The sequence below is a fragment of the Dama dama genome, chromosome 33 (genome assembly GCF_033118175.1).
Source record: "Dama dama isolate Ldn47 chromosome 33, ASM3311817v1, whole genome shotgun sequence".
NCBI classification, from domain to species: Eukaryota; Metazoa; Chordata; class Mammalia; order Artiodactyla; family Cervidae; genus Dama; species Dama dama.
Window position 1 is genome coordinate 9,567,954 of NC_083713.1, and position 22,679 is coordinate 9,590,632.

Consider the following 22,679-nt stretch of genomic DNA (forward strand, 5'->3'; position numbering starts at 1 on the left):
GTATATGAGAGTCAAGAATGTTAAAGACCTTGACTTCTTAATAATAGAAACTAGTGCTGCCTTTTCTTTTCATCTTGTACTGTAACAACAGTCTCTAATAGTGACAGAGTGTGAGTTTTTTCCGACCATAAATATATTTCTTAAATAAAATTTTCCAAATACTTCTGGTATTGGTAAGTTTAGGAGTTCTTATGTAAATTGCTGGTCAAAAGGTAAACAAGCATTAGAAGAGTAACTCAGCAAATTGAGCCAAGAGTTTCAAAGTAATCATACAAGTAGATCCAGCAGATTCATTTCTAGGGTATTATCCAAGTTTATAAACATTTAAGAAGAAGATATTTGTCACAACTTTATTTACAAAATTGAAAAACCAAGACACTTGAGATGATGAATTGATTAAATTATAGTACATCGATGTGATGGAATACATTTAATTAATATTTAATAACCTTGGGAAATGATCATGATACAATAGTAGTAGTCAAAATAGGACAAAACTGAACAAACTATAATCACTGTAGCTAAATATGAAAGGAAATTTACCAAATCTTAGCAGCAGTTATCTCTAGATGACGGTATTATAGATCATTTTTTATCCTTCTATTAATCAGAACTTTCAACAATAAACATGCATTAACTTTAAGAATCAGAGGGAACATTGCACTGTTATTTGTTTAAAAAAGATCTTGCTTCAAAAGCAGTTTACAATGAAATAAAAATGAAAACAAAATTCTGTCTATCTATTTGAAAAGAGCAACAAAAATCAGGAACTTATTCAGTGAATATGTATGTATGGAGCACTTCGTATGTTAGTTATCTATACTGAACTGTATATTGAGAGCCTACCATGTGTGAGATGGGAATGTATGATATATATTCTGAGCCACTGGGGAAGCCCAGTCTGGGGGGGGTGTGGGTGTGGGTGTGGGTGTGTGTGGGTGTGTGTGTGTATGAAGCCCAGTCTGGGTGTGTGTGTGTGTGTGTGTGTGTGTGTGTGAGGCCCAGTCTGGGGGTGTGTGTGTGTGTGTGTGAGGCCCAGTCTGGGGGGGGGTGTGTGTGTGGGTGTGGGTGTGTGTGTGTGGTGGTTTAGTCGCTAAGTTGTGCCCAACTCTTGTGACCCCATGGACTGTAGCCTGCCAGGCTCCTCTGTCTGTTGGATTCTCCAGGCAAGAATACTGGAGTGGGTTGCCATTTCCTTCTCCAGGAGATCTTCCCAACCCAGGAATCAAATCAAACCCAGTCTCCTGCATTGCAGGCAGATTCTTTACTAACTCAGCTACGAGGGAAGCCATATACACACACACACACATACACCATTTATATATTTGTAACATTAGGAGCAGCTTTAATCTGATGTTACAGTCATACCTCTTTTCTTTTTCTGATTAATCATTAAGGCAGGTATAAACTTATATCTTCTTGAGGTGCCCTTACTCCAGGAACGGATGCAGTTCTGGGACTTTTGTAGTTCTTCCACTGGGCTTCCACAGCCAAACGGACAGAATTGGCTTCTGGGCAGCCTCTGGTGTCCCCGTGTCTCACTGCCCCTGTTTCGTTGCAGTGAACTGGGCCCTCCAGCCACATTACTGGTGCAGTACTGCTGAGACCCTTCTGCAGACTGTGTGGTCCTTTAGGGGAGGAAAGAGGAGCCCAGTCTCCCTAAGTCTGCCATTCGCAGGACTCCCCTCTTCCTTCATTTCACAAGCAAACCTCCCGAGAGTGCTGCCTCCACACTGACCTTGACCTTCTCCATGCTCAAAGCCAGTCCTGTCCCCATCCCAGGGATCACAGTGGCAGTGTTGGCTCCCTTTCAGACTACTTTCTGATACAACAGGTCTGAATTTTGTCTTACGGTGTCTTTTTTGGATTATGTGCATTTTGAGTCGTTCTTCTCACGCCTGTCCTTCCAGCCTCTCAGATTGCCTAACAGCCGAGGTTCATCTGCGTGAGGACTATTTACATGGCTGAGAAGGTAACCATGGCAGGCTGCCCAGATGCTTCTGATCCAGATCCTCTGTGCCAGGGCCGCTGCACAAGGCCCCTCTGTGTCCCTCCTGGTCGCCCTCCACTCCTCCTCACACATACTGTGGATGGGTAGGAGTTTTGAAGAACTGAATGCTCCACCTTCCCTGTATGCTAAGGTCAAGAAATAGGCAGGTTACTTATAAGGGGCATTTTTCATGCAAGAATGGACACGCAGAAGCAGATGGACAGTGGGAGGGCTATTGGAGGCATGACAAGATGTTGTAAAGAAGTCAGAATAGTCTGGGCTTTCCATGCAGCGGGGCAGTCTGACAGCTAGGTGTCTTGTCTGAGGAAGAAAGGAGGACTCTGGTGAGACAGGTTCCCCGCTGCTGGCTGGAGCAGCATGACCACTCCTTTCTCTGCATGACCTACCCCACCCTGAGGTCTAGACATCATTCTGGCTCCCCCACTTGCCCCACCTTGCATTTCATTCCGCTTCCTTTGCTTGCTTTCACCATCACCACCCCCCACCCCCATCTCAGGCTCCCAGGGTTCTCCTGAGGTCTGAGCTTGGTTTGTTTCCTGACAAGTGGATGGCTCAGTGGATATAGAATCCGCCCGCAATGCAGGAGATGCAGAAGATGCGGGTTTGAGCGCTGTTGGACACAAGGAGATCAAACCAATCAGTCCTAAAGGAAATCAACCCTAAATAATCATTGGAAGGACTGATGCTGAAGCTCCAATACTTTGGCCACCTGATGTGAAGAGCCAACTCATTGACAAAGACCCTGATTCTTGGCAAGACTGAGGGCAGGAGGAGAAGGGGGTGACAGAGGATGAGATATTTGGATGGCATCATCGACTCAATGAACATGAGTCTGAGCAAACTCCAGGAGATAGTGAAAGACAGGGAAGCCTGGCATGCTGCAGTTCTTGGGGTTGCAAAGAGTCAGAAACAACTGAGCAACTGAACAACAAGAATGGCAAAAGAAGAATATAATCTAATCCAAATATACCTGGAGACATTAATTGTGCAGTGTGCTACTTTTCCAGAGATGTGAATACCTGGAGATTGTTTGAGCAACAATTGATCACCTACTGAAGCTTGTATTATGTACCAAAGAGAATTTTAAAAATATGTAAATAAACCTCTGCCCTAATTCCTGGTCTAAGAAGGGGAATAGACATGTAAAAGAATAGTCATTCCACATTGTAAGGTGTTCTCCGTCACACAGTGGAAGGAGTGAGGTTCTCTGCCTTGGATGAGGCGCAGGGGTGAAAGTCAGGAGAGGCTTACACAGAAGTGACAGGTGAGCAGGTCTTGAAGGATGAATTTAATAGAAAGACTCAGCAAGTACTGAGACAGAGAAACAGCAGGAAACAAGAGCAATGAATTAGGGCAGTAATTGTACAATGAAACCTAACTGATTCCAAATGGCTTCAGAATGAAATGCGAAGAGGGCAGAGGCAGAAGATGAGGTTGCAGAGAACAAATTATGCAGCATCCGCACACGATCCTCTAAGCAACGTGCACTTCATCTTGTTGCCGCGGTCCTCATCTTCACTGGGTGCAAGAATCAAGCCAGTGGTGCTCACCTTTGGAAGAGTAGCTCCAGTTAGGGAAGAGGGAGGTGATTGGAAAGGAGCCTTGTACTTGTGAAGTTCTGGCGAGGCTGGCTGTCTTGTTCTAGGCTGTGGTTTATATGGCTGTTCACTTTGTAGTTATTTATTAAATCATTAAATGTCTATGATTTCAGTACTTAATGTGAGCTATCCATCTCAATTGTAAAAGAGTTTTCTTTTTAATCAAACTGGGTAATTTGTTGAAAACACAGATTCTAGGGCTTCACACTCTTGAGTGTAAGGAATCTGTTTTTAAACAGTTTAGAGCATCTGAAGCCAAAAAGGACCCTTCGACAACACTTTGAGAACACTGCTGGGGCTCTTGTGAAGTCATCCAAGAGGTTTAAGCAAGAAATGAAGAACACAGACTTGCCTGTCTGAATGGCTGGATTAGGGAGAGGAGTACGTTGAGAATGGCTTCCATCTTGTACCCAATAGTACTTGCAGGTCCTATATCCCATTCCCTTTGTGGTTTTGAAAAAAAATGTGACAAATAAGGTGATGATAATATATAAGTACTAACTGTATTTTTGGAGATTTTTTGGGGGGCGTTCCTTAAATATGAAAAAAATTTGACCCCAGTACAATTAATTTCAAATAGTAAATTTAACGTATGGAACAAGCCCCTTGTTCTGAGGCAAGGAGCAACTTTCTAGAATTTTTTAAATGAGTGCATTCTCAGCCTATGAGTAATAGTTGTCCAGCTACTGACCCACCATCATTATGTCATGTACTTAGCAATGACTGATTTGCATGGGTGCTGCTAAATTCTTTCTCTTGTGCCCCTTTATAATCAGAGGGTTATTTTTGTGATATAAAACAGCCAACATGGTATTCTTCCAAACCCTAATCCCTATGGGGAAAAAAAAACAAATTCTGTTGCAGAGTTGTTTTTCCTTTGGTATTCACAGAGTTGGAAAAATAAAGAGGAAACTTTACTTGGCCTTAAACAAAGGATAGGAAAGTCCAAAGATATGACACAAAATGTGTCCAGATTTTTTTCTCATGAGGAAATGCCACAAGGCTTTTAAATTGCCAGAATTATTACTTGTAACCAGAGTTTGTTTGTTGATTCATTAGATCAGCAAAGTGTATAAGTCTGACAACACCAAGTGTTGACTAGAATTAAGAGCGTAGGGACTCATATTCTTTTTGTAAGGGTGTAAATTGATACAGTCATCTTGGAGAGAAGTTTGGCAACATTTAGTCAAGTTAAAGGTGTGCAAATTCTTTGACCCAGAATTTGCACTCCCAGGTGTATTCTGAGAGTGGCTCTCTTACATGTGCCCAGGAATAATCATAGCATCACTGGTTGCTGTACTTAAAAACTGGAAACAACATACATTATATTAATAAGAGAATTTATGAGCATGTTATGATATATTCATACAGTGGATACAGCTGTGAAAATAAATAGATCTACAACTCTTCCATGGGAAAATGTCACAAATATGATGTTGGATAAAAGAGCAAGTGGCAGATAAATGTGTACAAGATGATGCCATTTATTATCGAGGCTAAAAACTTGTAAATATTATTGTTGTTTGGGGAATTACCTTGCTACAACGGAGGCCTGTAAGTATAACAGCAGGCAAGCTGTCCAGGAGCTCACAAGTCAGAAGGGCTTACAGACCAAAACGAGATGCTTGAATCCCATGGCTTATTAAATCAATTCAAAACACACAGCAAGAAGCAAGGTGAAAGAGATGGGGTAGGTTAGTACATTTTAGACACAGTGTAGGAGTCTAATAAGATGACACTACCTGAATACTCAGTCCTGTCCATATCTTCCTTGATAAGGGTATGGACCAGAATTGAGATTTGAACAAAGTGACCCAATTCATAGAAGGTGCCTGGAGTCAAAACACACACTTGCTCTACAGGTTTGGGAGCAAGTGCTTCTGGCTGACAGCTGCACTGTAATTAGCTTGATGAGCAGTTATGGATTTAATCTTGCATCCATTGTGCAGAGGATGTGAGGAGCCAGTGGTCGGCTGAATTAAAACCTCGTAAATAGTGAACGCTTCATGTGCCCCCTGTATCTTTTTTTTTTTTCCATTTATTTTTATTCGTTGGAGGCTAATTACTTTACAATATTATAGTGGTTTTTGCCATACATTGACATGAATATGCCATGGATTTACATGTGTTCCTCATCCCGATCCCCCCTCCCGCCTCCCTCTCCATCCCATCCCTCTGGGTCTTCCCAGTGCACCAGCCCTGAGCACTTGTCTCATGCATCCAACCTGGGCTGGTGATCTGTTTCACGCTTGATAGTATACTTGTTTCAATGCTGTTCTCTCTGAACATCCCACCCTCGCCTTCTCCCACCGAGTCTAAAAGTCTGTTCTGTACATCTGTGTCTCTTTGTCTGTTTTGCACATAGGGTTATCGTTACCATCTTTTTAAATTCCATAAATATGCGTTAGTATACTTTATAGTATACTTTATCCTTATCTTTCTGGCTTACTTCACTCTGTATAATGGGCTCCAGTTTCATCCATCTCATTAGAACTGATTCAGATGAATTTTTTTAACGGCTGAGTAATATTCCATGGTGTATATGTACCACAGCTTCCTTATCTATTCGTCTGCTGATTGCCCCCTGTATCTTAAGTATGTGTGGGTATTTGATGATTCACAGCCTCATACGTATTTAGCGTATTGTGACTATTAAGTATTTCTTGCTCTTTCCATCCGTTTCCAGGTATGTTCATTATAGTTCATTATTTAAGCACTCTACTTACTTTATGTATATCTAACATCTCAAGTTCCTGACTTATCTTACATATTTTATAAAATTTGCCTGTCTCATAAGCTATTTGCCTTAATTCTTCATTTTACTTTTCTCCCTGTGGATTCATTTCTCTTATTTTCTAAAGCAGAATTGAGTATTCTTTGTTAATTGAGATACAATCAACATATAATATTACATAGTGTACTGTAACAGGCATACTCCATAGTGATTTGACATTTGCATACATTACAGAAATGATCCCCTTGTTAAGTCTAGTGACCATCTGTTTCCATATGAAGTTATTGCAGCATTACTGACCGTCTTCCTTATGCTGTATATGACATCTCTGCGACCTACTTGTTTTATAGCTAGAGGCTTTTACTGCTTGATCCCCTTCACTATGTTGCCCACCTCCCCTCCCTTCTGGCGACCACCTAGTTTGTTCTGTGTATCTATGAGTCTGTTTTCCATTTGTTTGTTTTGTTTTTTAGATTACACATAAAAATGAGATCATACAGTATTTGCTTTTCTCTGTCTGACTTAATGTCACTTAGCCTGGTACCGTCTAGATTCATCCATGTTGTCACAGATGATTTCATTTTTTATGGCTAAGTAGTATTCCATTGTATACATACCACATCTTTATCCATTCAGTTGTCAATGGATACTTAGGTTGCTTTCATATCTTGACTGTTTTAAATAATGCTGCTATGAACATTAGTGTGTGTATTTCCTATAGAAATTCGTACTTTTGTTTTCTTTGGGTAAATACCCAGGATTGGAGTTGCTAGATTGTATGGTAGTTTTGTTGTTTTTTTTTTTGAGGAACCTCCTTACTGGGTTCCATAGTGGCTGCACCGAGTTACAAGCCCACCAACAGCACACAGGGTTTCCCTTTTCTCCACATCCTCATCAGCATTGTTATTTGTGGTCTTTTTAACGATACCCACTCTGACAGGTGTGAGGTGGTATCTCACTGTGGTTTTGATTTGCGTTTCCCTGGTCATTAGTGATGCTGAGCGTCTTTTCAGGTGACTGTTGGCCGTCTGTATGTGTTCTTTGGAAAAATATCAACCCAGATCCTTTGCCCAGCCTGGTGCTTGTTGTTAATGTTGAGTTATATGAGTTATTTAAGATGCTAACACCTTACTGGATGTAGTGTTTGCAATTATCTTGTCTCATTCAGCAGGCTCTTTTTGTTTTGTGGTGGTTTCCTTCACTGTGCCAAAGACTTTTAATTTGATGTATAGTCCTTGGGTCCCAGCCACCCTGGCCCAATTCTGTCCTTTAGGGGAAGATGGTTACCTATTGGGGAGTGTGTGAAGGACTTGAACAGAACTGTAACTACAGATCCCTAGGTCAAGGCCTCACTGTGGCTGGGCAGGGGCCAAAACCAGCAAAGGCATTATTGCAGAATGGACTATGTACGAGTGAAAAAATCTAGAGTTTTCCCTCTAGGCCTAGCATTGGAAACACAATTCACCCTTGTCTTCCTTTGGACTAAGTCCTGAGGTCTCAGATAATTTGAGGAGAGTCTATGTTAAACCTTCTGCTAAGAGAGGAAGTAAAGGTCTAAAAAAATTATTATAAAAATAAAGATATGACTCTAGCAATAAAATGGCTTTGTGGGTTAGGTCAGAAAATTTTCATCTGTATTATGCAAATGTTATGTATTAAGTATGTGTTAATTTATAGTTAGACATTACTTTTATGAGTTCTATTCCAAACACCAAATTAACTTAAGAGTGTAACATACGATCCTCAATGCATAATCAATATAAAAGTACATAAAAGTGGTAAAAATATTAATAAAAAGATTTCTATACTTTAATCTTTGAAAATAACATATTATAACTGGACTTTGACAGTGTCTAAATGAATTTTGACAAATAGGACTTTGCTTTACTGTCAACATAGCCTGGTTAAAAAGTTCAACTTCATATCAAAGTTGCTGATTCTATACAATCAGAGGAAGGAAATTAAATTGTGTGTAATCTATTTCATCTGGTTGGGTATTAAACATCTTGGAAGATGCTGTTTATTCCTCATCCAGAACTCTACAACACTCATCCATCATCTTTGAAAGAATTTTGGTCAAACCCTAAACATTCTTGAGATTTTTATAGCTGATGCTCATGCTTGGCTTCTTGAAATAGGAATCAAATAAAATCTGCAAACTAGGATTATCATTTCTTAACACTGAGACGTTCACTGAAAACAAAGTTAAAAGAGAATGAATCCTTTCTCCAGTGTGCCTCAGGGCAATGTGGTACACTTCCCTTATTTAACTTACCCTAGACCCAGAGCTCTGTGTCTGAATGGTTTTCAAGCCTCCAACCTTTGACCTGGTATAGAGTGGATAGCAGCTGCCCAGTAAATACTTGGTGAATTAAGTGGTTTTTTTCTGAGGAGGTGAGATTTGGTAGGTTAGCACGGCTGCAAGTGATGCTCTGCATCATTCTTAACCAAAAACATACCTTTTTCTATTTAGATATATTGTAGGATTATGTCTGTATTGTAAAATTGTGGAGAGTTTGAATAACTGAATTTGATAAAAAGGACTATAATTGTGCTCTGTTGTCAGAAAACTTGTGGAGTCAATATTTTAAGAATGACTATTAACATTGTGGAGCCTCGTGGTCTCCAGACCATGGGGTCACCAAGAGTCAGACATGACTTGGTGACTACACAACAATAACAGATTTAACATTGCAGTTAAGAGAAGTGTGCCAAGGGTGGAGGCAGCCCTGTCTCCTGAGGGACTAGAATCAAGAACCGGGGAGCCGGTAGGAAGCTGGGGAGCATGCTGCCTTTCTCCTCTCTGCTTTTCTTTCTCTAGATTTCTCTTTCCTCTTTTTTTGCAGGTATTTTTACTGACTCAGGGTGCACAGCCCCAAGCACAGTTGATCCACAGTTCCTTGGTGCATCTTTTCTGTTGCAGAAACCAGGACAGACTGAGATGAACATTTTTGTCTTGATTTCAAACTCAAGTGAGGAAGACTGATCTGCCCAGCTCGGGCCAGAGTTATCACTCAATAACTCGTGTGATCACAAACTTAATAGAACTGATTTTATATTTTCGAAGGAAAAAATGTGAATCATATATGTTGCTAGTTAAAACCATGTTACCCTGCTGGGCTTTAAATTCTCAGAAGCCTGGGAGAAAAACATCTTGGAAGGGTGAAAAAACAGTAATAGATGTCCCCGGGCACACATCGGGCCGTCTCTCTGGGAACCTAGAACACGTGCTTGACTTCTGTTCTCAGAGGAGACTGACTGAGCCCATCACAGCTGTCCCGGGGCATCCCCCAATCCATTCTTGACAGTTAAGTGTGAATAGCCTGAAGAGTAAATAATCTTCAGAAATGCCGTGGTGTCAAAGGAGCTGGTCCACAGTCATGCCGTGATGCTCTGGTTTCAATGATTCCCAGGAACAGCCCCAGAGGCGGGTGTGCATCTGCCGCGGGAGCAGCTGGCGGGCTCGGGGCTGGGCTGCGGGAGGCTGGGCCCCGGGAGGGAGGCAGAGCGTAGGCGAGGGTGGTTGGAGGTGGCCCTGCTCGCTGCAGTCTGTTTCATTCGGCTTGTTAGGTTGGCACATGGATTGAAAAATGTACGTCTGAATCTATTTCTGGCTTTTAAATGTGTGAAGGAAAAACGTAACTTTATTATTTTATTTTTGTCAAGTTAAAGGCAGAGCCAGATGCCCCTGAAGCGTATGCATTCTATAAGGAGTTTCTGTTCTTTGGTGGAGCATCTTTAGAAGCAAAAATCAAAGACAAATAGGTCATCTCCTTCCTCTAAGTTTCCTGGAGAAAGACTGGCCATAAAAAAGAGTCAGCACTGGTAACTAATGGAGATGAACGAAATAAAGCCAGGGAAGATGTTGACATTTTTTAAAAAGAATTTTTAAAGGAAAAACAATGAAGTAAGTGTTGATGTAATATGAATACGTTATTATTCGTTAAAATGCCAAAAAATACTGCAGATATGAATAACCTTTTAAAATTTAGTGAGAAACGTATGAACACTTATAGACATTCCCTCACCAGAGGGGTTTGGAAATCTTCAAAGCTTAATACCCTTTTGTGAATGGTTAGTCAGAGTAATTAGGAATGAAAGAAATCTGGGGGAAAAAAACACATTAGCAATACAACAGATATATTCCTGGGAGAGGTTGTTATGATAAATTCAACTTCAACTGTAGTGCTTTGCAGTCAGAGAAAATTTTATAAAACAAAATACTGTAGATGTGTGTTTACTCAAAGGATATTTTTAAGCATGTGCTCTGTGCCAGGCACTGTGTTAAGCATGGGGAATATACTGGTAAATAAGCTGAATGCTATCCCTATACAGGTATTGCTGCCTAAGTTTTGAGCTAACCAGAGAAAATCACCATCACAGTCACCAAATCAAATAGCTGCATGGGACCTAAGAGGTGAGTTAGTCCTAACTTTTATTTTACACAGGAAACTGAACCCCAAAATGTATAAGCCATACTCTACTCTTGGCCTCTCTATTTTTGCTATCAAAAAGAAGCATGTCTTGTACCATAGGTACTTCTAAATGTTCAGAGTATATGTTGGGTAACAAATGTAGCTATTAATCTATTTCAAAATATGCTTGATAGACTTTCAATATTCCTGTGACTTTCTGGAAATGAAACAGGAAATCAAATTTTAAAAAAGCCCAGGGTCCAGTTTTCAATATCTAATCCAGTTTCTTCAGGAAGTGTTAGCTATGTGATTTCTATTACCATCAAAAACAGTGATACAGTGTGATACTGACCATCTGTTTAGGAAATGGCAGATACACTCGGAAAATCCAGAGTAACAGGAACTCAGAACTGCCATTGGTTTGAGAGATGATCAGTCCAAGAAGATGCCACTTGGGTCAGGTGTGGGTGAAGTGTTTTTAGATGGGCCATCTGAACTTCGTGCATACCTGTCCTCTAGACTTGTGATAACCTGTGTCCCTTGGTTGTCTGACCTGCAGTTGAACAGTACTATTAGCACAATTCTTGCCACCCAAAAGGATGCTGTGACAATTGCTAAAGTCAATGCTATTAAGCAGTCTGAGCAATTCGAAAGAAGGGTGCAGCATAACCACCCAAAATCACCATACAGGTACACTTCCTTTTTTTATATTCCTAAGACTCTTGAGAGCCCCTTGGACTGCAAGGAGATCCAACCAGTCCATCCTAAAGGAGATCATTCCTGAGTGTTCATTGGATGGACTGATGTTGAAGCTGAAACTCCAATACTTTGGCCAGCTGATGCAAAGAGCTGATTCACTTGAAAAGACCCTGATGCTGGGAAAGATTGAGAGCAGGAGGAGAAGGGGACGACAGGGGATGAGATGGTTGGATGGCATCACCGACTCAATGGTCATGAGTTTGGGTGGACTCCAGGAGTTGGTGATGGACAGGGAGGCCTGGCATGCTGCGGTCCATGGGGTCACAAAGAATCGGACACGACTGAGCGACTGAACTGAACTGAACTCTTAATATGGTGATATAAAGGGATATTCCTCAAGATATGTTTGAATGTCTGTGTGTTTCATTCCATTTGTTATTCATTCTAACTTTTACACTGATTATTATTATTCAGTTCAGTTCAGTCACTCAGTCGTGTCTGACTCTTTGCGACCCCATGAATCGCAGCACGCCCGGCTTCCCTGTCCATCACCAACTCCCAGAGTTTACTCAAACTCATGTCCATTGAGTTGGTGATGCCATCCAACCATCTCATCCTCTGTCATCTCCATCTCCTCCCTCCCTCAATCTTTCCCAGCATCAGGGTCTTTTCAGATGAGTCAATTCTTCACGTCAGGTAGCCAAAGTATTGGAGTTTCAGCTTCAACATCAGTCCTTCCAAGGAATATTCAGGACTGATTGCCTTTTAGGATGGACTAGTTGGATCTCCTTGCAGTCCAAAGGACTCTCAAGAGTCTTCTTCAACACCACAGTTCAAAAGGATCAATTCTTTGGTGCTCAGCTTTCTTTATGGTCCAACTCTCACATCCATACATGATTATTGGAAAAACCACAGCTTTGACTAGATGGAACTTTTTTGGCAAAGTAATGTCTCTGCTTTTTAATATGCTGTCTAGGTTGGTCATAACTTTTCTTCCAAGGAGCAAACATCTTTTAATTTTATGGCTGCAGTCACCATTACAATTAACCTGGCACTAAAGGGAACCTATTCTCTCCAGGCTCGTGTGCTTGTTAATCTGTAGCTAAAATGAATTGGGTTACGATTTCCTAGCTGAATCCAGATCATTTGGCCAGGGACTCTGATATGTTGGAAACACATGTTTGAGAATCTATTTGGCTGGATGACTTGGACTGAAACCTCAATATTAAAAAAAAAAAAAGAATGAAAGAAAGAAAAAGCACAACGAAATACAATCTAATAAGTCTAAATACCTGACAATATTGAAGCTGTCAAGGATGATGGTGACCTAACCATCACAGATTAGTATCTATGTAGCTCTCTTTATTTTTCTTCTTCCCTCCTTCCCTCCCTTCTTTACCTCCTTTCATCCTTTCTCTCTCTCTCTTTTTCTTTCTTTTTTATAATAGGTTTATTGAGATGTAATGCACATAACAAAAAATTTACCCTTTCAGAGCATACAATTCAATGTTTTTAGTATATTCACAAAGTTGTATAATTGTCAGCCAAAATTCCAGAACATTTTTATCAGCTCAAAGAGACCCCATGCCCAATAATAGTTACTTCCCAGTGTCCCTTCTCCAAATAACTACTAAGCAAATTCCTATCCCTGTGGATTTGCCTACTCTGGACGTCTTATATAAATGGAATCATATGAGAAGTGGCCTTCAGTGTCTGGATTCTTTCACTCAGAATAATGCTTTAAGTTTCATTCATATTCATTCTTTTTACAGCCAAATAATATTCCATTTATGGATATGCTACATTTTACTTATCCATTCATCAGGACATTTAGGTTATTTCCACTTTTTAGCTATTATGAATATTAGTGTACAGGTTTTTGTATGAATGTGTATTTTCAACTAGAATTGCCAAATTATATAGTAAGTCTTATGTTTAATTTTTTGAGGAACTGAGACTGTCTTTCAGAAGACTTCATCATTTTACATTTCCACTCACAGAGAATAAGGGCTCTAATTTTTCCACATCCTTGCTGACACTTGTGATTGTCCAAATTTTTGATTATAGCCTTAGTGAGTCTGAAGTGATTCCAGAATGAAAGGATTTTGATTTTCATTTCCTTAATGACAAATGTTGTTGACCATCTTTTCATGCATTTGCTGGTCACTTGTAGATCTTCTCTGAAGAAAGTCCTTTGCCTATTTTTAATTGGGTGATTTATTTTTATTGTTAAATTTTAAGAATTCTCTATGTATTCTGGTATAAGTCCCTTAACAGATAAGTGATTTACAAATATTTTGTTCCATTCTATGTGTTGTCTTTTTACTTTGTTGAAGTGAAGCACAAAATTTTTAATTTTGATGATGTCCAATTTATCTTCTTTTGTTGTTGTTTGTGCTTTGGGGTGTCATATTTAAGAAACTATTGCCCAATCTATGGTCACAAAGATTTATTCCTATATTTTCTTCTAAGAATTTTGTAATTTTAACTTTTATATTTAGGTCTTTGATTCATTTTGAGGTAATGATTCTATATAATGCAAGGTCAGAATCCAACTTCATTCTTTTGTATGTAGATATCTAGTTGTTCCTTTGAATTGTCTTGGTTAGCTCCTTTGTAGAAAATCAGTTGGCCATACACATGAGGGTTTGTTTTTGGATTCTCAGTTTTGTTCTGTTGATCTAAATGTCAGTCCTTATGTCACTATCACACTGTCTTAATTGCTATAACTTTGTAATAAGTTTTGAAATGGGAGGAGTGTGAGAAAATGTCTGCAAAAAGTCCAGCTAAAATTTTGATATGTGTTATATCAAATCTGTAGACCAATTTAAGAAGTACCACCACTTTAACAATATTAAGTCTTGGAATCCTTGAACCTAGGGTGTCAATTCCATTTATTTAGATATTCTTTAATTTCTTCCAGTGATGTTTTAAAAGTTTTCAGTGTACAAATCTTTTACTTATTTTGTTAAATTTATTCCTATTTTATTCTTTTCTGTTACTGTAAATGAAATTTTCTTAGTTTCACATTGTTCATTGCCAGTGTATAGAAATATATTGACATTTGTATATTGATCTTGTATCCCATAACCTTAATATTGTTTGTTAGTTCTAGTATTTTTTTTTAGTAACTTCCTTAGGATTTTCTATATACAAGAGCATGTCTTTTTATCTTTTCAACTTAGATGCCTCTGTTTCTTTCTCTTGCCTAATTTTCCTGTCTCCCGTACAGTATTGAGCAGAAGTGGTAAGAATGGATAGCCTTGTCTATTTCCTAATCTTAGGGTGAACGCATATGGCCTTTCACCATCATATATGGTATTAGTTGTGGATTTTTTGTAGTTGACCTTTGTCAGGTTCACGAAGTTCCCTGTGTAGCTCTCTTTTAATGCCATTGATGGGCAGGACTGAATAATTAAAACTAATGAGATCTGAAAGTTCTTTTGGGACTCTATGTCCTTTTAAATGGTGTAATAAGATATGGAAACAGTGCCCACTGGAGCCAAGTTATCTATTCCCCGCACACCCTGCCCGCTCCCCCCCCCCCCCCCCCCCCGGAAAAGGCTGCATGTTGCGGTTTCTATATTTCAGTTTTCCTATCCCCTAACCCAGGGATCCCCAACCCCCGAGCCATGTAACTGGTGCCAGTTCATTGTCTGTTAAGAACTAGGCCACACAGCAGGAGTTGAGCAATGAGCAAAACTGAAACCGTTTCCCCTGTCTAACACCCACCCTGCAGTCTGTGGAAAATTGTCTTCCACAAAATCGGTCCTTTGTACCAAAAAGGTTGGGGATCGCTGCCCTAAGCATCTTCCTTACCTCCCACTGCATGAGAGCAAAAAACTGATTGTGGCAAGTAAATATCCTAGCTTCTCTCCATACTCTCCTTCTGCTTGTAGGACAGTGTATTTGTACCCAGATTTCAATAGCAGACAGTCTGTGGATGGTATATGAAATAAACTACAGAAAAGTCAGTAAAGTATCAACTCCAGAAAACTGTCTCAACAAACTTCTAAGGAAACAAGATATCAAATCCAACTGAAAGTTTAGGTCTCATGGGATCTGGCAAATTAGGATTTGCTTTGCATCCTGGAAAAAGAATTGCTGATTTGATGATGATTTTGACAGTGATAAAGGTGATGATGATGCAGAAGCACCAATTTACTGTATAAGAACTGCCAGGTGCTAAGTGGTACCTTTAAGAAGCTGAAGCCAAAGAACCAATGCAGCACTGGCCACCCAGATGAAAGCAATCACAGCCAGGGAAGACCAGTGTGGCAGAATTAATTGAATGGCTCTGGTTCTATTCTCTATTTTCTAACTTCCTGTTGACTATTAGATGGCCGTTTTCCCTAGTTATCAGTGTTAATCTCTCACTGTCAACTTTTAGCCCTGTGCTAAAAAAGATTGACGGTGAGAACTAAGGAACCACCCAGAACAGCTGGGTGGAACTGGCCCTGCAGCACCCTAGGTTTGACTTTGCTTAACCTCGCATGATTTCTGTATCACAGTTACAATCTGAAAAGCAAGCCATAACATCGAAAAAAGTTTTTATGGTCCACATCATGTGCTTTCAGAGCCAAGTAACAAAAGTGTTGCACTCTTTAAATCTTAACAGCAAGACCAGTTCTGCTCTTTGAATTGGGAGCCAGCTTTGCTGCCTCTGATAGAAGAGAGATTATTTCTTGCTTATTTTCATTCTTTTTTAAAACATTCTCATGTATTTATTTTTATCATGTTAGATTGTAGTTGATTTGCAATGTTGTGTTATGCTTATTTCCATTCTGCCAACTCCCATCGTTTTAGGCAAGAATTGTCTGGATAAAAAGAACTTTAAAAGAACAAAGAGTCTTCCTTTGCTTTCAGATAAAACTGTAACCCAGTCACAGAGTAAGTTAGAAGTTAGGTAATTGGGAATTGTTTCTTCTGAGGATGACATTATTTATCTCTATGTAATAACTTCTCCTTGATGGAGGGAAAGGAAGAAAGAATGATGGAAGAAAAATGGATTGGGATGCACGAAAACTCACAACAGTGTTTTACCTTTTTGGTTCTCCGTGGAGGAGTTTCATGTTTCTTGGGAAATGCCATTGATACCTATGAGAAATGTGTTTATAGTGATCCATGCTAGCTCAGAGCATCCCAAGAACTGCTAGAGATTGACGGTAAGAGCTAAGGAACCACCCAGAACAGCTGGCCAAGGGTGAAGAACTGATAGACAAGAGGAGATGAGGTTCGATTTGTAGTTTGGGCCACACTACGGAAACAGTGAGGCAAAACAGTGGAAAGGCAGGGTGATGTTTGCTAAAGTCTTTATGAGCTGTTATACTAACGTGTGCACAAAGAGGAGAACCGGCTCAGATCCTGGGCTCCGACTTAGCTCTACGATGACATAGCGCATCCTCAGAGGCTTCTTATGTGGCCTCACTAAGAGTCCGGGAGAGGGATTTTCCACTCAGCTACTTGATAATAAAATTTAAGTCCTGATTTGCAGGCAGTTAAAAGAAAGGACAAAGCTAATGTCCCCGTAAAAGCCCGAAAAAAAGGAAACAATTAAGGAAATGATCATGAAAACTCTAAGAATCATTTCCAAGATTGAATCATAAAAATGTACACTAAAAACGTAATAGCGATAATCATGGTGATGAGGATAAAGACTGTAATCCAACCAAAGAAGTCATTCAATTCCCATATGATTGTCCTAAGAGAAAAGAGACTCTAGCCTAGAGGAAGTATCAAAACTTTTTTTTTTTTTTTTTGAGTGCATAATCCTGTTATTTTTTCAGAGAATTTGCATTTGGAGGTTTATTTTGAGTGAGTTTCCCCAGAGAAGTGTTATGCTCCTTTACTCTGAGGATATAGAGAGTACAGACAGTGTCAGAACCAGAAATGGAAATGACACTCAGAAATGAAATAGGGCCCAAATGGAAATACTGTGCAGGTGAAATGTTTTTCAATCACTAGTATATTTTCCTAATCTCTCTGATAGGGGTAATTTAGTTTTAGGTGAGAGTGGGGATGGGATGGGTGGGGTGGGGGTGGGGAGAAATTGTGTTTTAGAACCACAGGACCCGAAAGAGAAAGGAAGAATACCTTTTGTTCCTCCATTTGGATTATATTAAACAATTTTCAAATAAATCATGCCTTCTCAGCAAAAAAAAAACAAAGAAGAACTACTGAGCTTCCAGATGGAGTCTAACTTCAGATGACGTAAAGACCTTGGGAAGACCCTAAGGTAGTGGACTTCAGTTAAAGCTGAAGTGGAGTGGATTACCTAAGGATTCAGAATGGAAATGTTCATAAATCCAATTATTCAAATTGTCTAAAAACTATTTGTAGGAGAAAAGTCACAGAATATAGTTACGATGCACAGGTAAGGTTATTAAGAAAAAGTTTTTATGAGAAAGAAGTCCCGGAGTTTAGAGTTAGGGACTCAGTACTTGGGTTGTGCATCTGTGAGAGCCAAGGGGGCCACAGGAAGGACCCAAAGGTGCAGTGTCCTTCAGCCCAAAATAGGACGCACGGCAAGACATACCCTCTGATGTTTTGAGGATGTGAGCAGATCTCCAAGTTATAGGTGTCTTCATGTTATCTTACAGTTTATGAAGCCCTTCATTTGTATATAAGCACTTGCTGTTCTAATCAAATGAAGCTTGAGATAGGATTTAATTTTAACATATTTTTAAATATTTAACATATTTAACACATTTTATTACATACTGAACTATTGCGCATCGTAATAGTGTAGTGTGTAGTCACTCAGTCGTGTCCAACTCTTGGCGACCCTGTGGACTGTAGCCCCCAGGCTCCTCTGTCCATGGGATTCTCCAGGCCAGAATACAAGCCATTTCCTTCTCCAGGGGATCTTCCCGACCCAGGGACTGAACCTGGGTCTCCCACATCACAGGCAGATGCTTTACCCTCTGAGCCACTGACATAAATACTAACTTTGTATTTTTGTCTTCTCATTTTGCCATTTCTTCAACATGCAAAAACTAAGGTCAATGCTTATGTCCCTAATGCCAAGTATAATTTAACTGTCATCCTTTTTGGTCCTAACTTTCTCATCATGTACCTGCTTATTTGGTTTGTTATCTGCCCCTCGGTGTCTGAATCCACGCTGCTGGCCTGGGGTTCTCTGTGCTTAGGTATTTTATCCCAGCATCCCTCTGCTATACCTTCACCCCATCCACCCAGTCTCCAGGATTTGGGCAACCGCTTTCTACTTCCACTCCTGCTCACTGTGTCTTGGGCAGCAAGAGGCTTGAAGTGGCAGGAACTCTGGTCTAAGACTTAAACTGCCATCTTCAACAGAAGGGCAACAGGATTGTTACTAGGTTGTGAGTGAGGAAAAGAAGGACCAGGGATGGCAAAGTGGAAGGTGAAGAAGGGAAGGGATGGGGTGGGCCTAGAAAGTGTAGGTTGCTTCCTTTCTCAATTATAGTAAAGTGCCCATGGCACCCCAGCACCAGGAGGCCAAAGCAAGCAGGAGGAGACCTCTTTGGGATGTGGTGACTGGTGCAACATGTCACCCACATCTCCTTGTAGGAGTAAAGGCCTTATTTCTCCAAATGCCAGAAGTGCTGGTAGCCAGCAGCCTTCCACTGTCTGCCTTGTTTAGAATTGCCTGGGCTGAAGGGAGCTGTCTCCGCCCTCAGTCATAGCCCCTTTCTGCAGCTCCTTGTATCCAGTGACTGATCAGAATCAAAGGCCACTCCTTCACCCCTAACAAACAATGAACCTCTCTGAAGGTCTAGCTCAGCTTCACTGTGGCAAGGAATTGGTGTTTAATGGATGTAGAGTTTCATTTGGAGATAATGAAAATTTCTGGAGAGGGATGGTGATGAAGATGATTGCACAATAATGGGAGTGTACCTAATGCCACTGAACTGTACACTTGAAAATGGTAAGAATGATTAATTTTATGATACATGCATTTTACCACAATAAGAAGTCAATCATTAAGTTAATTGAGAAAATACAGGGAGGGGTAGGATCAGATATGCTTTCAGTTTCACTCCAGTTCTCTTAAGTTACGTTTCCAGCCCAGTTTGGGTTGGTGTGGTTTCAGGGGCTAGATTATAGAGTAGTTCTCAATTTTGACTGCAAACGAAAATCAGTTTGGAAGCTTTAAAAAAACGATGCTTCAGTACCTCCATACTGATTTATGTGTAATTGTCTAGGGACCTAGGTTTGGGTATTTTTAAAAGCTTCTGGTGGTTCCAATATGCAAAACTCAGTTGAGATTTACTGAGCGAGAAGAACTGCAGCCCACACCTTCCCCACCCACTTGCTCTTGCTCCTGAGGATTTGGCCACTTGCATATCTTTCTAGACTATCTTTCCAACTCACCTGCTCTTGCACGTGGCCGGGGTACAGCTGAGCCCAACAACTGGTCATTTGTCCTCTTCCATCAGAGCCTGTCTGACTGCTATCCCTTTGCTCCAGTTTCCTTGGCAAGCCTGCCCTCATCTGACTGCTGTCAGCCCCCGCGGGCCCCTTCTTTGAGAAACCTGCCCTCAGCACCCTCCTGAGGCCGTACCAGCTGCCCTCCTCTAAACCCTGTGCAGACCCCCTCACCGCTGCCCCGACCACAGAGGCGGGAGACCCCACCCCACCCCGGTCCGGGAGCCAGTCTTTCCTCTCTGTTCCCACGTGTGAAGCAAGACACCAAGGAAGTTAACAGTACACATCAGCTGAACAAATAGATTTCTTTAATAGGTAATTCATCCCACAGTCGAACAGCATTTTTTTTTCGTTGCCACTACAAAACATTTTAATGATAACTTTGATGCCCATTTGGGCTACTTTATTACTTTTTGAAATAGGAACCTTCCTCCTTTTGAAGAATCTGGTCTTCATTATTTTTTTAATTAATTTATTTTTTAATTGAAGGATCATTGTTTTACAGAATTTTGTTGTTTTCTGTCAAACCTCAACATACATATATCCCCCTCGCTTTTGAACCTCTGAAGTAAATGCTTTGGGAAGAACTACCAGGTCAGTGTAAATAAGGCAGTTTTCTTTTTAACATTAATTGAGCCATTACTATGTTTCTGGGGTTGCGCTAAAGCTTTACTTAGAATTTCTTACTGCATCTCTGTGACAACCCTAGGAGGCAGGTACTATCCTCTCCATGTTATAAATGAGAAACCCATTTCAGACAGGTCAAGAATTTGCCCAGGGGCTTCCCTGCTGGTCTAGTGGTTAAGAATCTGCCTGCCAGTCCAGGGAACACGGGTTCGATCCTTGGTCCGGGAAGATCCCACGTGCCCCAGAGCAATTGGGCCCATGAGCCTGAGTGTTGACAGTTGAGCCTTGCTCTAGAGTCCGGGCGCCAAACTCCTGAGGCCACACGCTGAGGCTCCTGAAGCACACGTGCCCTGGAGCCTGTGCTTTGCAACAAGAGAAGCCCCTGAAATGAGAACCCAACCCGTGCACCGAGACTACAGTACCCCTGATCCTTGCAACTAGAGAAAAGCCTGTGCAGCTTTTTAGAAATTACCAAGACCCAGCGCACCCAAAATAAATTATTTTTTGAAAAATGCCTAAGCTCAATTCTACCAGGTAACCCATTGTAGCCATCAAAAAAAGGGCAAATTTTGAGTTTAAAAGTGGCAGCAAGTTCATAGTCTCCCAGGTCCTCCACAGGAGAAATGCAAATCTTCTCTGAAAGAATGTCTCTTAAAACCTAAGCTTCATGCTTAGGAAGAACATTTCCGAAGAATGTGAGCTCACAAAAGAAAAGAAAAAAGAAAGAATTTGCCCAGGATCCCAGTGAGTGTACCGCAGAACTGGGGGTTTCAGCTAGAATACAAGTGATGGTTCTAGGTCTTTCCTGATTTGGTGAAATCAGAACAGAAATGTAGGAGGTCACTGGGAATCTAAAACAAGAAGAGAGACTGTTACTGGTAGGAAAAGGGAACTAAAAAAATTTGAGGTCACAGACAGAAATGACGAATGTTGAAATCTTACCTCTTTTGCTCAGGCCTCAGCTTAACTGCGAGGAGATATTTAAATGACAAGCACACGGCTGGAAGGTGGGCCCCTCATTCCTCAGATGCACTTCAGTTAAGCTCAGCCCAGCAATGTTCACTGAGGATCTGTCCCACACCAGAGACAAACGGTGCGAGAGGTCTGCGTTCCGAGCACAGATGATGCTGGATCTTTGCTCATGTAGGGTTCTCGCTCTGGTAGGGCAAAGAGGTGCACTATTAGCAGTCACTCCAAGTGCAAAGGTGTGTGTTTTTATTTCCAAGGTGTGTGTCTGCAGCCGTAGAAGTGCAGGGCAACCAAGGTTTCCAGAGAAGTCAGGGCAGGTTTTACAGCTCGACTGACATTTGAACTTGGGTTCGGTGTATGAATGGAAAAGACCACGTGGAAAAAGAGCATGAAAGTTCAGCAGATGTGAAAGCAAGAATTCCAAACACATAGTAGGTGGGAATGGGTTAAGGAGTCAAGGTTATTGTAGGGACTAGTGGGGTGGGAGGAGCACAGGGTCGCCTATGCCTAGCTAAGGGATCTGACCTTATCCTGGGAATTTAAAAGCAAGAGTGATGGGATTAAATATGCATTTTAGAAAAAACTTTGCTGGAGCTGTGAAGGAGAGAACACTTAGAACTCTGACAAAATGAAAATCCTGGAGTAGATCTGCACTGTATGTGTGTGTGTGTGCATGTGACAGAAAGGATCTGTAGGACTCGGTAACCAATTTTTGGAAAAGAGAGATAAAGGGAAAAATCGAGGATCCTACGTCTCTAAGCAACTAACCTGATTGAGTTGAAGACTGGAACCTCAGGAGCAGTGTCTAATTCAGTTTTGCTCAGGTGGAATGTGAGGTACCCCAGAGATACTGAAGTGAGGGCAGAAATAATATAGGAGGCACAGGGTTGTGATCCAAGTTGTCAGGTTAGGGAAGCAGAATTGAAATATTGTCAGTTTTTGAGAAATGAATGCCAAACTGCTAGATGACATTAGAACACATCTGGGAGTCAATATGGGCTTTGGAGCTGAATGACTCAGGCTTCCAGATTGGTCTCTTAGTGCTGTGACCTTGGGATGTTACCTTGCCTCTGGAAATCTCACATGTAAAATGGAAACAATATTAACCCATTTTGCAGCATTGTATTCAGATTAGCAATGACCTTTGCGAACTCCTAACAATGCTATTCTGGGTTGGCACATGGTGAAGTGAAGTGAAGTGAAAGGCGCTCAGTGGTGTC

General features: G+C 40.9%; 1 long non-coding RNA gene across 5 annotated transcripts in view; it reads left to right on the top strand.

Moving 5' to 3' along the window:
- Positions 1–22,679, top strand: part of LOC133051121 (uncharacterized) — a 99,822-nt gene that overhangs the window by 5,183 nt on the left and 71,960 nt on the right. For all 5 annotated transcript variants that reach the window (XR_009691780.1, XR_009691778.1, XR_009691781.1 and 2 more), the window contains one exon: positions 10,679–10,760. This is a non-coding gene — a long non-coding RNA (uncharacterized LOC133051121). The remainder of the gene's footprint in view (positions 1–10,678; positions 10,761–22,679) is intronic.